Consider the following 14,675-nt stretch of genomic DNA (forward strand, 5'->3'; position numbering starts at 1 on the left):
TTGGTTCAAAAAGCTTAGCCAAACATGACCATACACATATATGTGTATTTAATGAGTTTTAAAATGTAAACAAATTATATATTCAATATACGAATAACTATAAATGTCATTGACTACAAATTAACTAATTTTTAAACTCTTAAGTTCGTAAGATATTCATATTTTATATAAACTAGAATTAAGCACCCCCGTGTTATAGCGGGGGCATAAAAGCTTGTCAAATAGCATCAATCTCACACAACCGTCAGCGACCACCAACGCTGAAATTGTGCCGTGTTAAAGCGAAGAAATAGACCGAAACGTAGAACATTCAAAAAAATAACCAAGTCAATCTAGAACTCATGCGTTACGACAAACCTGTCAAATGAGAAAAAATAGACATAAAAACATTGAACAACACATGGACGTTGCGCCATGTTAACTCGAAAAATTATGAACGAAACGTAAAAACGTTGAATCACAACGCACGTTGCGCTGTGTTAACTTGCAAAATTTAGTACAAAACGTAAAACGAAAATTCGGGAATGATGAAAAGCATAAGGGACCAAAGTTGAAAGTAAAAATGTTGTGTAGTTAAATTACAAAAATATAAAAAAAAATTGGGTTAAAAGTAAAAAAGAAATCATTTTTGTGAAGTTAAAATTATAAGAAACCGAAAGATAGAACATATAAAAAAATAACAAAGTCAATCAATGACTCACGTGTTACTACGAACCTATGAAATGAAAAACAGTAGACGTAAAATCTTGAACTACACATGGACGTTGTGTCGTATTACCTCGCAAAATTATGAACGAAACGTAAAAACGTTAAACCAAACACACGTTGATTCGTGGTAACTAACAAAATTTAGTACGAAACGTAAAACGAAAATATGCGAAAGATAAAAGTATAGGGGACCAATGTTAAATATAAAAAAAGTTGAGTTTAAATTGTAAAAGAAAAAAAAGTTTTGGTTTTCATGCAGTGGCGTACCCAGGAATTTTTTTCTGGGGGTGCGGAATATTTTCAAAGATTTTAGACCCCTAGCTGTATACAAATATCGGTTCATAGCGGGTCGGGTCGGATCATGTAAGACAAAAGAACATCAAACTAAAATTTATAAATCATCAAAACACGTCAAACGTCATTACAAATTACAAACGTATTTAAAATTGTACCCTACAGGTTTTTGATTTTTGAAATATATCCAAAATATCATCTAAAGATACTAAACACGCCATAAGTTTATTACATTCTTACTCATTGTTCCTAACATATATAATTTGCTCCGTTAGTTCATACAACAACACTAAACAACTAAACAAAATAAACAATAATGTTCAACCATAGCCCATAACTTTCAATTGTATTTTTAAACATTCAGGTCCTAATATTAAATGTTGATTACTTGTAACTAATCATTTAAACAAACAAAGCTATAAATAAAACAACAAAATCATTTAACTACAAGTCTAGAACAACAAAAAAAAATCAAAAAAATATAAAAAGATTAAACCCTTACACATCTATATTTTCTCCTAATCATCGTATAAAACAAAATAAATAAATAAACAATACTAGTTCTATATTGGAATTCTGATGTAATATGGGTCGGTCCAACCGAAATTTTGGTTTTTCCGGTAAAAAAAAGCCACCAGGCCGTGAGCAGTGACGTCAAATCGCTGGAAGTTATTTTGGGGGCGGGATTTGGAAACGGAATGGGTTGATGAGTTTGGGTTATTTTATTTAGTTCAAATTTCTTTAGGTTGGGTTTGGGGTTGTGTTAATAAAAATTAATTGCAGATTGGGCTTTTATTTAATTAAATAATTAAGTGAATAAGTGGTTAATAATTATTATTTTCTAAGTGGGGCGGTTGAAAATTTTCAAGGGGTGCGGGTAAGAACTTCCAAGGGGTGCGGTTGGGATTTCCGACGAAAAATAACACTAAAAAATATTTTTTCATGGGGTGCGCCCGCCCATCTTTAGCTTAAGGTGGGTACGCCCCTGTTTTCAAGTAAAAAAAAATCAATTTTGTGAATTTAAAATTGCAAGAAATTCAAATATTTGGGTTGAAAGTAAATTTCAATTTTTTTTTGAAAACCAGTACAACACCTTATTCATACAAAATTTGCTAATTACAGTATATAAATTGTTTTGATAAAAAAATAATAAAAAATTTGTCGTTGTTTTAGTGCTATTCAATAATTTAAGTTACAAAAGGTTTGTTATTTAAAATTTTTGAAAATTCTATATGAACGGGGGAAAACATGTCTTGTATAATAATATGAAATATCAAATCAAACTAGGTTTAAAAAAGTTCGCCGCGTTGCGGCGAATTTGTTTTGTTATTTAGTCTGTCTTTACATGTGTTTTGAAATCACTACGAACGTGCTGCGAACGGAACTGCTGACAAGAATAAAAAGAAAATGTAGAAAAAAAACACTAAAAGATAACCGAAAAAAATCAACAAAAAAAGTTGTATGGTAATGATGTTGTTCCTATGAAACCCGTGGTCAGAGATAAGCAAATTGTTCTGGGTACCTGTACAAAATTTGCCAAACCGAAGATCTTAAGTACCAATTCGGTACTGACTTTTGGCGTTCCTCGTAACGGTTCACTACCGTTTTTTTACCTTCATATACCGGCATCGTAACCGGTATTTTCGGTATCAGTACCGATTCTGTATCAGTTGGCACCGAGCTCATCCTTACCTCTGAAACTAAAAAAGAAAAAATTAAAAGTTGAAGAAAATCAACAAAAAAAAGTTGTACGATACCGTTGTTCGTACGGTAACCGTGATCAGGGATGAGTAAATGGTACCGGGTAGCAGCACTGAATTTCCCGAACCAAAATATTTTCAATATCAATTCGGCACCAACTTTTGGCGTTTCTGTATTAGTGCCGGTTTTTACCTTCATGGAACAAGACAGTTCCAGTATTTTCAATACCAGTGCTGGTTCGATACTGGTTGACACCAAACTTATCCCAACCCCTGATATTAAGAAAATGATTAAAGTTAGAAAGTAAAGAAAATAACTATTATTATAATATTAAATAATAAAAGTATTAAAAACTATATATTATAAATTTAAAGTCACTATTTCATTTCTATTATTAATATTAATTATTAATATATAGTAATAATGTCACAACCCCCGATCCCTTATGCAAACACAGGAACGGGCGGTCGTGAGTCAGTTTCGGTGGTATCGGGTATTGTCTAATTTGGCAGCGGGAATTTTCATCAGGACCGTAGTTAGGAAATATTTTATCAGAGTAAACCACCACATTTTATAACATTAAACACATGGGTAAAAACCCAAGTTGTGACAACCCTCACCAAACCAGGTATCCGTACAAATTAATTAATATTTAATTAATGCTTAATTACTGTGCTTGCTTACAATTGTGGTTAAACTGCTGCTTGATTTCTGATACATACATATACACGCATCATACTTTACTACTGTCACTCCATTTATTACACACAAAACTATAGTGACAAACTTGATGCACAAAAGCACAGTTAGCTCAATGAACGGATAACCCAGTAAACATGCTGACATAGCCAGCACTAGACAGACACTGTCTCTGAGGCCAGTATGAGCCGGGAATAGTTTACTACACTAGTAGGGAGTGTAGGGAAGTGAGGATTGTAAAACTTCATCACTAGGTGATAGTTATAGTGACCGGATGTGCCTAAAACATGCTTTAAGTACAAAATTCTGCACTTTGTGCAAAAATTCAGCAATTAACTTAACTAGTAAATTGCAAAAACTTGGGAAAATAATACTAGACGCTTTCCAAAGTGTCGGGAATTAATTGTGTCACTAAAAACACTATAAAAGACACTTTAAATACTTATTTAGCACTTTAACGGATCAATATCCAACCGAACAACGGACTTTACCCGGAACATAAAAATATTGTCAATGACATTGTTTACACCTTTCTGAGCTAGTTAGAGTCCCCGAACACCCTAACACCCTTTATATTACACCACACACTAACAACCTAATTAACACCCTAACTAAACTAACTAGACACTTAACTGTATCATCAAAATCTAACCATATACCCCCCCCCCTCATCCGATCGGTTCCCCATGTGGTGACACACCACCCATTTGTTGATTATTTTAATGTTGGTTAAACACACAAGTTGGTCCATAAATAAGCTTAAGGGATAAGAACTTTCATTCATTTCCACACTTCACAAATTTGCTCTCTCTCTCCCTCTTTCCTTGTGTTCGGCCGAGAACACTAGAGCCACCACCATCATCATTCAAGTCTTGTTCACTCAATCCACATACATACCAAGGTGCAAGGGATCACACAAGGAGGCTCGGTGCTTTCGGAAACTCAAGAACCTCTCTACATTGCTTTTATCCACCTTGTTTATGCCTTGATTCTTCCCTAGCCACGAGCTAGTAGTAAGTGCTTCTAGACACCCTCTTATTCTTGTTTAAAGTGGTTAATAAGAAATTTAACGGTTAAAACTCAAGAACACAAAAGATCAAAACTAAAAGTCTTGAAAGAATGATGAACTAGTTGGTTAAAGAGAAACTAATGGTGTAAATCTTGTAAATCTTGACTAGTTGTGATTATTTTATGTTGTTAGTTGCTAGTAGTGGAACGGATCGTCATCTAACCACGCTAGATCATGTTCATGGAACATGAACTAGTGATATGTTAAGTGTAAAAGTTGTAAGATGATGAACCCTTCCACACATGAACATGAACTTGTGTAAAAGTGATTTTTCTTGTAAAATAGAATTCTAAACTAGTAGATCTAAGGATCTACAAGTGGTTTTTCGGAATAACCAAGTAAAATATACAAGTCTTGTTTAAAAACCGGATCTTGCATAAACTACAAGCTTTTTAGTGAAAAAGCAAGTATGTAAACACTTGTGTAACAAAAGATTTAACAAAGAAATATTTTCGTAAATATCGATTAGAAGTTGTAAGACTACATATTCTTTAAGAATAATGTTTATAAGAAACAAATTTTATTTTTAAAGAAAACAAGATCTACTAAATATGTTAGGAAGTTACTACATATTTTTACAAGACTTACAAGTTCATGAGTTTGCGATTTGGACATATTTTGACTAGTTTGATGTTTGAATATTGTATATTGATGATTGGAAAATTGATTGATTGAATTTTAAAAAGAAAATGATACGCTAGTAAGCGTGGCCACCTCCAGTTACAGAGGAAACTCCGGCGAAATTTTTCCAGAAAATAACACTTAGAATATTTTTGGTGACAAGTGTTTATAAATATATTTTTAACTTGTTTTTCCAAATAAATTTCGCCATGATTTTATTATAAAATGACCAAGTATTCGGAGGTGGATTTTCGTAAATAAAACTTGTTAAATATATATTTAGAATATATATTTCATAGTAAAACGCTTGTGTGACTTTATGATTATTTTGTAAACTAGAGATATATTATTTTTAGAGTAAAAATAATATAACTTGAACACACTGAAAATACGACTCCAAAATAATACCAACGCCTTTACAAATAAATATTTAAGTTACACCGGTATTGTTATTACCACACGAACTTTAAAATGTAACTTATGTGTTTTCGGAAAAATACTCTTAAATGCGTATTTTGATAAAAGTATTATTTTGGAAATTGTATAGAATAAAATATAATATTTTTGGGAAAAATATGTATATTTTGGGGATAGAATATTTTAGACAAATGTATTAAAATATATTTTATTAAGTGATACTTAAAAATATATTTTTGGAATTATAAAAACGCACATGTATTAAAACCCCCATCCTTGGGAAGGAATATATTTGTAAATAATTAAGAAGTGTAAATACGAAATAGTTGCCTAACTATTTCCCATAGACGTTAAACCTTAAGCCAAGGCACGACCGTCCGTCTAATAGAAATTAGTACGTGTAGGTCGTCACGCAGCAGGTTGATCGGGATTTACTATTTCGAGACGCACTTCTGTGAGTTCATGTCCCCCTTTTCTCTTATCTGTTTTAAGTTTTTATACTTCGGGGGTGAAATACATGTTACTATGATTACGAATACTTTTTACATGGTATGGTTAGCGTAAGGAGGGTTACTACTTAGATCATGTGAGTGGGTAGGCGGAAACTAGAGGCCATTAATCCTCATTGTAGGACCGAGGGTCATTAGCGGTAGATCTATCTGGGTGTAGCGAGCCCAACTCCAGGCCCAACAGTACGGACCTCGGGGTGACTTTGAGCCCGACGCAAAAATCTGCTAGGTTTGAGTCTTCCTACTGCACTTCATACATATCAATGGCCTTGCAAACCATTGGTGATCTCTTTATTTCCTTATTTGCTACATACCAGGGATTTTCATACTTACAAATGTATTACAAAGGTTTTACATACTCACTTTTACATGAACTCGCTCAACATTTTTGTTGATTTTTCAACTTACATGTATTTCAGGGAATTAGGGATCTGGCAAGGTATGCTATGTCTTCATGCTGCGTAAAAGGAGTGATGTCATCCAAGTTTAGGGGTTGTGACTTTTACCTGGACGAGTCACAAGTCTTAAACGGTGTTTATTTTATGTTTGTGGTGGTGTCTTATGAACAATGTTTTTATTTTGTTGTGTTGTAAACTCGTTGCATGTGTCAACTCTTAAAACAATGTTGTCGTATTTTCATTTTAAAACGTGAAGTTATGGATAATCATCATGGTTTTACTTTCATATAGTTTTGTTGTGATTAAGCTATGGTATTAAGAAGTCACACCAAATAAACCCACGCTTCCGCAAAGCCAGGGTGTGACAGCTTGGTATCAGAGCTTTGATCATAGCAAACTAGGATTCCTTCTCGAGTCTAGACTATGATCACTAGGGCTCTCACGAAAACACTTTTACATTGCATACATTACGTCCAGATCCCGGATACAAAACATTTTTATAAACAAAAAGTATGAACACTTTTTCAAAAATTATGATTCAGTCTTATCGACTGGGAGGTTGGTCAGGGAGACCAGGGATTCAGTCTTATCGACTGGGAGGTTGGTCAGGGAGACCAGGGATTCAGTCATATCGACTGGGAGGTTGGTCGGGGAGACCAGGGATTCAGTCGGGGAGACTGAGGGGCCAATCTTTAAGATTGGGGAGGTTTTGGTCGGGGAGACCAGGGAGTTAGTCTGAGAGACTAGGAGGTTCAGTCTGAGAGGCAGGGAGTTAGTCTGAGAGGCAGGGAGTTAGTCTGAGAGGCTAGGAGGTTCAGTCTGAGAGGCTGGGAGGTTAGACTAGTGGGACTAGGAGAACTATTTGAATGCTTATTGGTGACTAACATGCTTATTTGATTATATGATTGATTGTCTGTGCATATATGTGTTTGTGTTACAGACATCATGCCTTCATTAGATACGGGAGAGTTAGACACTACAGATCCCATGGTTATAGTATCAGATGACATAGTTTCATCGGAGCACGAGGTTTACACTTCCGATACTACCAACACAGACGATGATGACTTCCAGCCCTTTGCGCTGCCTGACATCGTAGCTGAGCCTGTTGATGGCCATCTCGCTGGGGATTTACCACTCGCGGTGATCCCTGCTCCTGTGCCCCTTGCTGCTTATCCGGTTGTTGATATGCCCATCGATATTGTTTCCGACGATGACGTCGATTTGTTTGAGGAGGACCCACTAGAGGGTGACCTTGAGGGTGAGATCCCTATTGCTGCTGGTGATATCCTACTCCTTCCCGATGCTCCTGCAGAGGAGGCTCCCGTTCATTCACATGTTCCAGACTCCTTTGAGTCTATGGCGTCCGCACCTTCGCACACTCAGGGAGTGCAGCACCACTCACACGACGCCGACCCGGACATGGCGTCATCAGCTGCACCTGTTCCTACCCATAGCTTCGAGTCTGATCATGATGTTGATGATGATTCAGATCCTGTTTTTCCACCTGGTTTTGATCATGACCATGACATTGAGTTCATTTACTTAGACCAGCCCTTGGAGGATCCTGTAGCCCCTGTTGATCCTTTGTTTGCTGATTCAGCTGATTTTGACATGGAGTTTGTTAATCCGGAGCCTGCTGTGGCCCCTGAGCCAGTCATTGCTCCTGACCCCGCATTAGAGCATGACCCTGTTCATGCCGATGCACCTGCTGATGCTCCTTTTGTTGATGATATACCTGTTGATGATCATCCTGTTGTTGCTCCACCATTGGTGGATGATCATGTTGTTGATGCTCATGTTGATGCTCCACTTTTGTTAGAGGATCTTGTTGTTGCACCACTTCCTGACCTAGTGCCGGTACTGTTCGACCGTGCACCTTTTGCGACCCATATTGATCCACGATACGCTCACACCCGCAATGGGTGGATAGACGACGACGATGATTACCCACCATTCGTGATTCCAGTTACACCACCTGTAGCACCCGTTTCAGCCCCTATTTCAGCTCCCATTGATGTACCCTTGCTTCCCACACACACCCCAGATGTTCACCGCACAGACTTACCTATCACGTTTCTTCAGGACATACCTCCGCCACGTCCTGGAAAGGGTTCATCTCGTCAGCCTTTTGGTCATACACCTTTCGTGTCAGGAGGAGATCAGTCTGTACCCCAGATTTCTCATCCTACTGTTGTTCCCACTATTGCATCGTTTACTGTACCATCCTTCACGCTATCTAGTGAGCCGTTCCTCTGGACTACGCCCCCCATTATGCCACCGTCTGATCCGTATCACCCATACCATGTGGGGTATTCTACGGAGGATATTCTCACATCTTTCATGATACAACAGGAGGTGCTGACCCGTCGCGTACAGGAGCTGGAGCGAGCTCAGCGACCACCGTGCCATTGCCAGACCCCACCTGCGGTATCACACCCTCCGCGTCCACTCTCACCCGATTCTGTCGCTCGTTTTTGGACTCCTGGGCAGCAGATAGCATACTTGATGCGCTCTCACCGCGCTATGGAGGAGGACTGGCTTCATATGCGACGTTTACTCTTTTCTCATTTTCCCCCTCCTCCACCGCCATCAGCTTAGGCCTTTTTGTATGACGCAGGTAGACTTTTGATGAGAGGACCGTGATTGTGCAGACTATACAGCCTTTTTGGAGACCGCATTTTGGATGATTATGATTTTTGATGTTTTGTATATTGGATGTTGTTGCCACTGACTAGATAGTTTGGACTAGGGCGATGTGGCCCTTAGTCGCTGATGATGTACGATACGGTTGTGAACTTGTAAACCTTATATTGTGGTCTTACTTTATGATAGCGCAATCGCAGTATTCTCATTATACGTGATGTTGGATTGATTGTTTATATTTTATAACATGTGATGTTAAATGTTTGGTATTTTGTAACATGAGATGTTATGTGTTTGATTAATGGTATACGTGTGATTCATTTACTTATTATGGCTTGACCAACGTGAAACATCTTTTAGAAGATGCCGCCGAGACGTGGTCCACGCATGCCTACCAATGAGGCAGAACTCCAACAAATCATTGTTGCCGCCATAGCACAATATGCAGCCTCACAAGGAGGAACCAGTGGAAGCAATTCGAACAACAACGGCAATAACAATCCACCTCATGGTAATGTTAAGTCGTTGAGACATACTACGATACATTTGGATATTTTTAGCACGTTCGCTAATACCATTTGTATATTCTAACGTATGTGCAGGGTGCACTTACAAGCAGTTCCTCGACTGCAAGCCCGTGAACTTCGACGGCACCGGAGGTGCTGTTGCTTTTGTAAGATGGGCTGAAAAGACTGAGTCTGTTCTCAGAATGAGCAAGTGCGCTCCAGAACAACAAGTGACCTACATTTCTGGGCTATTTTTTTATGGAGCCCTATCTTGGTGGAACTTACAAGTGCAAACTCTTGGTGAAGCCGCAGCTTATGCGATGACATGGAATGAGCTGAAAGAACTTATGCGAAGAAAGTACTGCTCACGTGCTGAGATTCAGAAGCTGGAAACGGAATTCTGGCACTTGAAGATGGAAGGTCCCAAGATTGCGGAGTATGTGCAGAGATTCCACGACTTGTCTCATGTGGTACCTTATATGGTTACACCGGAATTCAAATGAATCGAGCGCTTTATTTGGGGTTTAGCACCTCAGATCATGAGTATGGTCACTACTTCCAAGCCTGTGACAATCACAGAGGCTATCCATCTGAGCGTGGCTCTTACTGAGGAAGCCATCCGCTTAAACAAGTTTTCAAATGTTGAGCAGAATAAGAAGGAGACTCACGTAGAGTCGTCTGGCGAGAACAAAAGGAAGTTCTCGAATTTCAAACAGGGTACAAGTAATGTTGGCAAGAAAGGGGAATCAAGCACACCGGTCCAAGCTACAACCGGTGCTGAGAAGAAAGGGAAAGGTTATATGGGTACACAGCCCAAGTGTAACACCTGCCAGCGTCATCATTCTGGCCGGTGTGGGCCAAAAATATGTGAAGCTTGTGGAAAAGTTGGCCACTTGAAGGATACTTGCTGGGTTAATGCTGGTCGGGGAGGCCAAGGAGGTTTGGGTAATAGGAACAATAACCGTGGTGGAAATGGAAATCGTTCACAAGGGAATAATGGAGGCAATGCAAACCGAGGAAACAATGCAAATCAAGCGGGTAATGTGAATCGAAATTAAAACAACACTCAAGCTGGGAACGGAGGTGGTAATGGGCAAAAATTGGGTTGTTTTAACTGTGGTGACATTGGACATTTTAAAAAGGAATGCCCAGGATTGAACCAAGCACGCAGAAGAGTGTTTAACATCGAGGCGAGGGAAGCGCGCAAGGATCCCAATGTTGTTACTGGTACGTTCCCTGTAAACCAGCGCTTTGCATCCGTTTTATTTGATACTGGTGCCGACTATAGCTTCGTATCGTTAGAATTTAAGAATATGCTTGGGTTAGCCGCTAGTAAATTAGATATCCCGTACTCAATTGAACTAGCTAATGGAAAGCTGGTTGAAGCTAATGAAGTTGTCAGAGGTTGTGTAATCGAGTTGGGAGAGCGTGAGTTTACTTTGGATCTACTACCAGTCAAGTTGGGAAGCTTCGATGTAGTAGTAGGGATGGATTGGTTATCGAGCAACAAGGCTGAGATTGTTTGCCACGAAAAGGTCATTCGCATCCCAACAGAAGATGGAGAAACAATCGTAGTTCATGGAGAAAAGCGCGATACACCCCTAAGGATCATCAGCTGCCTGAAAGCTCGAAGGTGTTTACAAAAGGGATGTGCTGCCTTCCTGGCACACATCATGGATAAGAAAGCTGCTGAGCCAAAGATCGAAGACATCCCTGTCATGAAGGAGTATCCTGAAGTCTTTCCAGAGGACTTGCAAGGATTGCCACCCCAAAGGCAAGTGGAGTTCCACATTGACTTGGTACCAGGCGTCGCGCTTGTGGCTAAGGCACCTTATCGACTTGCACCGTCTGAGATGCAGGAATCGTCGACACACCTCCAAGAGTTGCTAGACAAAGGATTCATCCGACCAAGCTTCTCACCTTGGGGAGCTCCAGTTCTGTTTGTTAAGAAGAAAGACGGTAGTTTTCGTATGTGCATTGACTACCGGGAGTTGAACAAGTTAACGATCAAGAATAGATATCCTCTGCCAAGGATTGACGATCTATTTGACCAGTTGCAAGGTTCAAGCTTTTACTCGAAGATCGATTTGCGATCTGGATACCATCAACTGAGAATACAAGAGGAAAGTATTTCCTAAAACCGCTTTTAGAACGCGTTATGGACATTACGAGTTTCTGGTAATGCCGTTTGGGTTGACAAACGCACCAGCTGTTTTTATGGATTTGATGAATAGAGTTTGTAAACCGTATCTTGACAAGTTCGTGATTGTGTTTATAGACGATATCTTGATCTATTCGAAGACGAAGAATGAACACGAACAACATTTAAGAGCTATTCTGGAGTTGATGAAAAAGGAAAAGCTGTATGTCAAATTCTCGAAGTGCGAATTTTGGTTACGCGAAGTCCAATTTCTTGGACACATGGTGAATGGAGAAGGGATTCACGTGGACCCCACAAAGATCGAAGCGATAAAGAATTGGGAGACTCCAAAGACGCCAACCAAGATTCGGCAATTCTTAGGTTTGGCTGGGTACTATCGAAGGTTTATTGAGGATTTTTCAAAGATCGCTCAACCATTGACATTCCTCACGTAGAAGGATAAGAAGTTTGATTGGGGAATCAAACAGGAAGAAGCATTCCAGGTATTGCAAGACAAGCTTTGCAATGCGCCAATCTTATCGCTACCAGAAGGAACTGATGATTTTGTGGTATATTGTGACGCCTCGCGTCAAGGTTTGGGTTGCGTGTTGATGCAACGCCAGAAGGTTATAGCTTACGCTTCGCGCCAATTGAAAGTTCATGAAAAGAATTATACCACGCATGATTTAGAGCTAGGCGCAGTGGTATTTACGTTAAAAATCTGGAGACATTATTTATATGGTACAAAGTGTACAATCTTTACGGATCATAAAAGTCTGCAGCACATATTCGACCAGAAAGAGTTGAATATGAGACAAAGACGCTGGGTCGAATTATTAAACGATTACGACTGCGAGATCAAGTATCATCCAGGGAAGGCGAATGTGGTCGCCGATGCCCTGAGTCAAAAGGAAAGGATCAAGCCCATAAGGGTTAGGGCTTTGGAGATGATTATTCAGACAGATCTTTCCCTGTGCATTCGTGCCGCGCAGAAAGAAGCTCTTAAGGAAAGGAACCTGGAAAAGGAATATCTCCGTGGAATGGAGAAGCGGTTAGTGCCAAACGAGGAAGGAACGTTGTGCTTCATGAAACGGATTTGGGTTCCTCTGTTTGGTGGTTTGAGAAAAGTTATTTTTGATGAAGCTCACAAATCACGGTAATCTATCCATCCAGGAGCGGATAAGATGTACCAGGGTCTTAAGGATTATTATTGGTGTCCTAGGATGAAAGGCGATGTTGCTGTTTATGTTAACAAATGTTTAACGTGCGCCAAGGTTAAGGCTGAATACCAGAAGCCTTCAGGACTTCTGCAACAACCTGAGATTCCCAAGTGGAATTGGGAACAGATTTCAATGGATTTCATAACGAAGTTACCAAGAACGCCAAGAGGTCATGACACTATTTGGGTAATAGTAGACCGATTAACGAAATCCGCGCACTTCTTACCCATCAGAGAGAAAGATAACACGAGCAAATTGGCCGAAATATACATGAGAGAAATCGTTGCACGTCATGGAGTGCCTCTCTCGATCATCTCTGATAGAGACGGGAGATTTGTGTCAAGGATTTGGTAGTCTTTCCAAGAAGCTTTTGGCTCACAGTTGAACCTGTGTACAGCGTTTCACCCGCAAACCGATGGCCAGAGCGAGAGAACTATCCAGACATTGGAAGATATGCTGAGAGCTTGTGTTATGGATCTGGGTGGTAGCTAGGATAAACATTTACCATTGGTCGAATTTTCGTACAACAACAACTACCACACCAGTATTGGAGCCGCGCCATTTGAAGCTCTATATGGCCGCAAGTGCAGATCACCACTTTGTTGGTCTGATGCAGGTGATAGACAATTGGTTGGTCCTGATGTGGTCTAGGAAACCACAGATAAGATTGCACAGATCCGAGATCGCATCAAGGCGGCTCTTGATCGTCAAAAGTGTTACGCGGATAGAAGAAGGAAACCTCTAGAGTTTGAGGTAGGAGACATGGTATTGTTGAATATTGTATATTGATGATTGGAAAATTGATTGATTGAATTTTAAAAAGAAAATGATACGCTAGTAAGCGTGGCCACCTCCAGTTACAGCGGAAACTCTGGCGAAATTTTTCCAGAAAATAACACTTAGAATATTTTTGGTGACAAGTGTTTATAAATATATTTTTAACTTGTTTTTCCAAATAAATTTCGCCATGATTTTATTATAAAACTAGTATTTTCACCCGTCGCGTTTTGCGGCGGCGTCGAAAGTTAAAGTAACTCGAATTTATTCACTCGTCTCTGAACAAAATTTACGTCACAACACAGACCAACTGAAAATGCACATCAAACTAAGCATGAAAGCATATTATATTTGACCTGGCTCAAAAAAATTACGTCGAACATAACTCAACTTAGATTTGTACCTAAATATACTTAAAAACATACACGTAAAAATAGTATTTTTAAATTGAAAATTAAAATATGGTACCACGTGTTGCAACAACGTTAAAACGTAAAGTAACTCGAATTTATACTGCCTACTTGTATCCCTACAAAATTTTTATCAAAACGTAGACCAACCGAAATTGAACATAAAAATAAGCACATAAAACTCGAGAGGATTAAAATGACATTTTATAAAGTTTTTATAATGTCGATAGGGTGCAAGTGTTGATGCTGAAAGTGGAGGTACATAAACGAAAAATAAAACATTGTATATAAAAATAAGCAAATCACTAAGGGACATTTTATGCGACAATAAAAAGACCATGTCATGGCGATATATTCAAAAGTTATGGAAAAATTATTGGTTTAGTTCGTTACAACATCGACACTAACCTACTCGGTAAATATGGAATTTAAAAAAACATTACGCCGAGTTAAAACAAAAAGAAAAAACGACAAAAGGAAAACATTATTTAAGTTGATATGAAAATATATCATTACCAAAGTTGATGGACTGTATGATAAATTTATTAAATATTTAGGGG

Source organism: Helianthus annuus, chromosome 1, assembly GCF_002127325.2.
Source record: "Helianthus annuus cultivar XRQ/B chromosome 1, HanXRQr2.0-SUNRISE, whole genome shotgun sequence".
In the NCBI taxonomy this organism is placed as follows: Eukaryota; Viridiplantae; Streptophyta; class Magnoliopsida; order Asterales; family Asteraceae; genus Helianthus; species Helianthus annuus.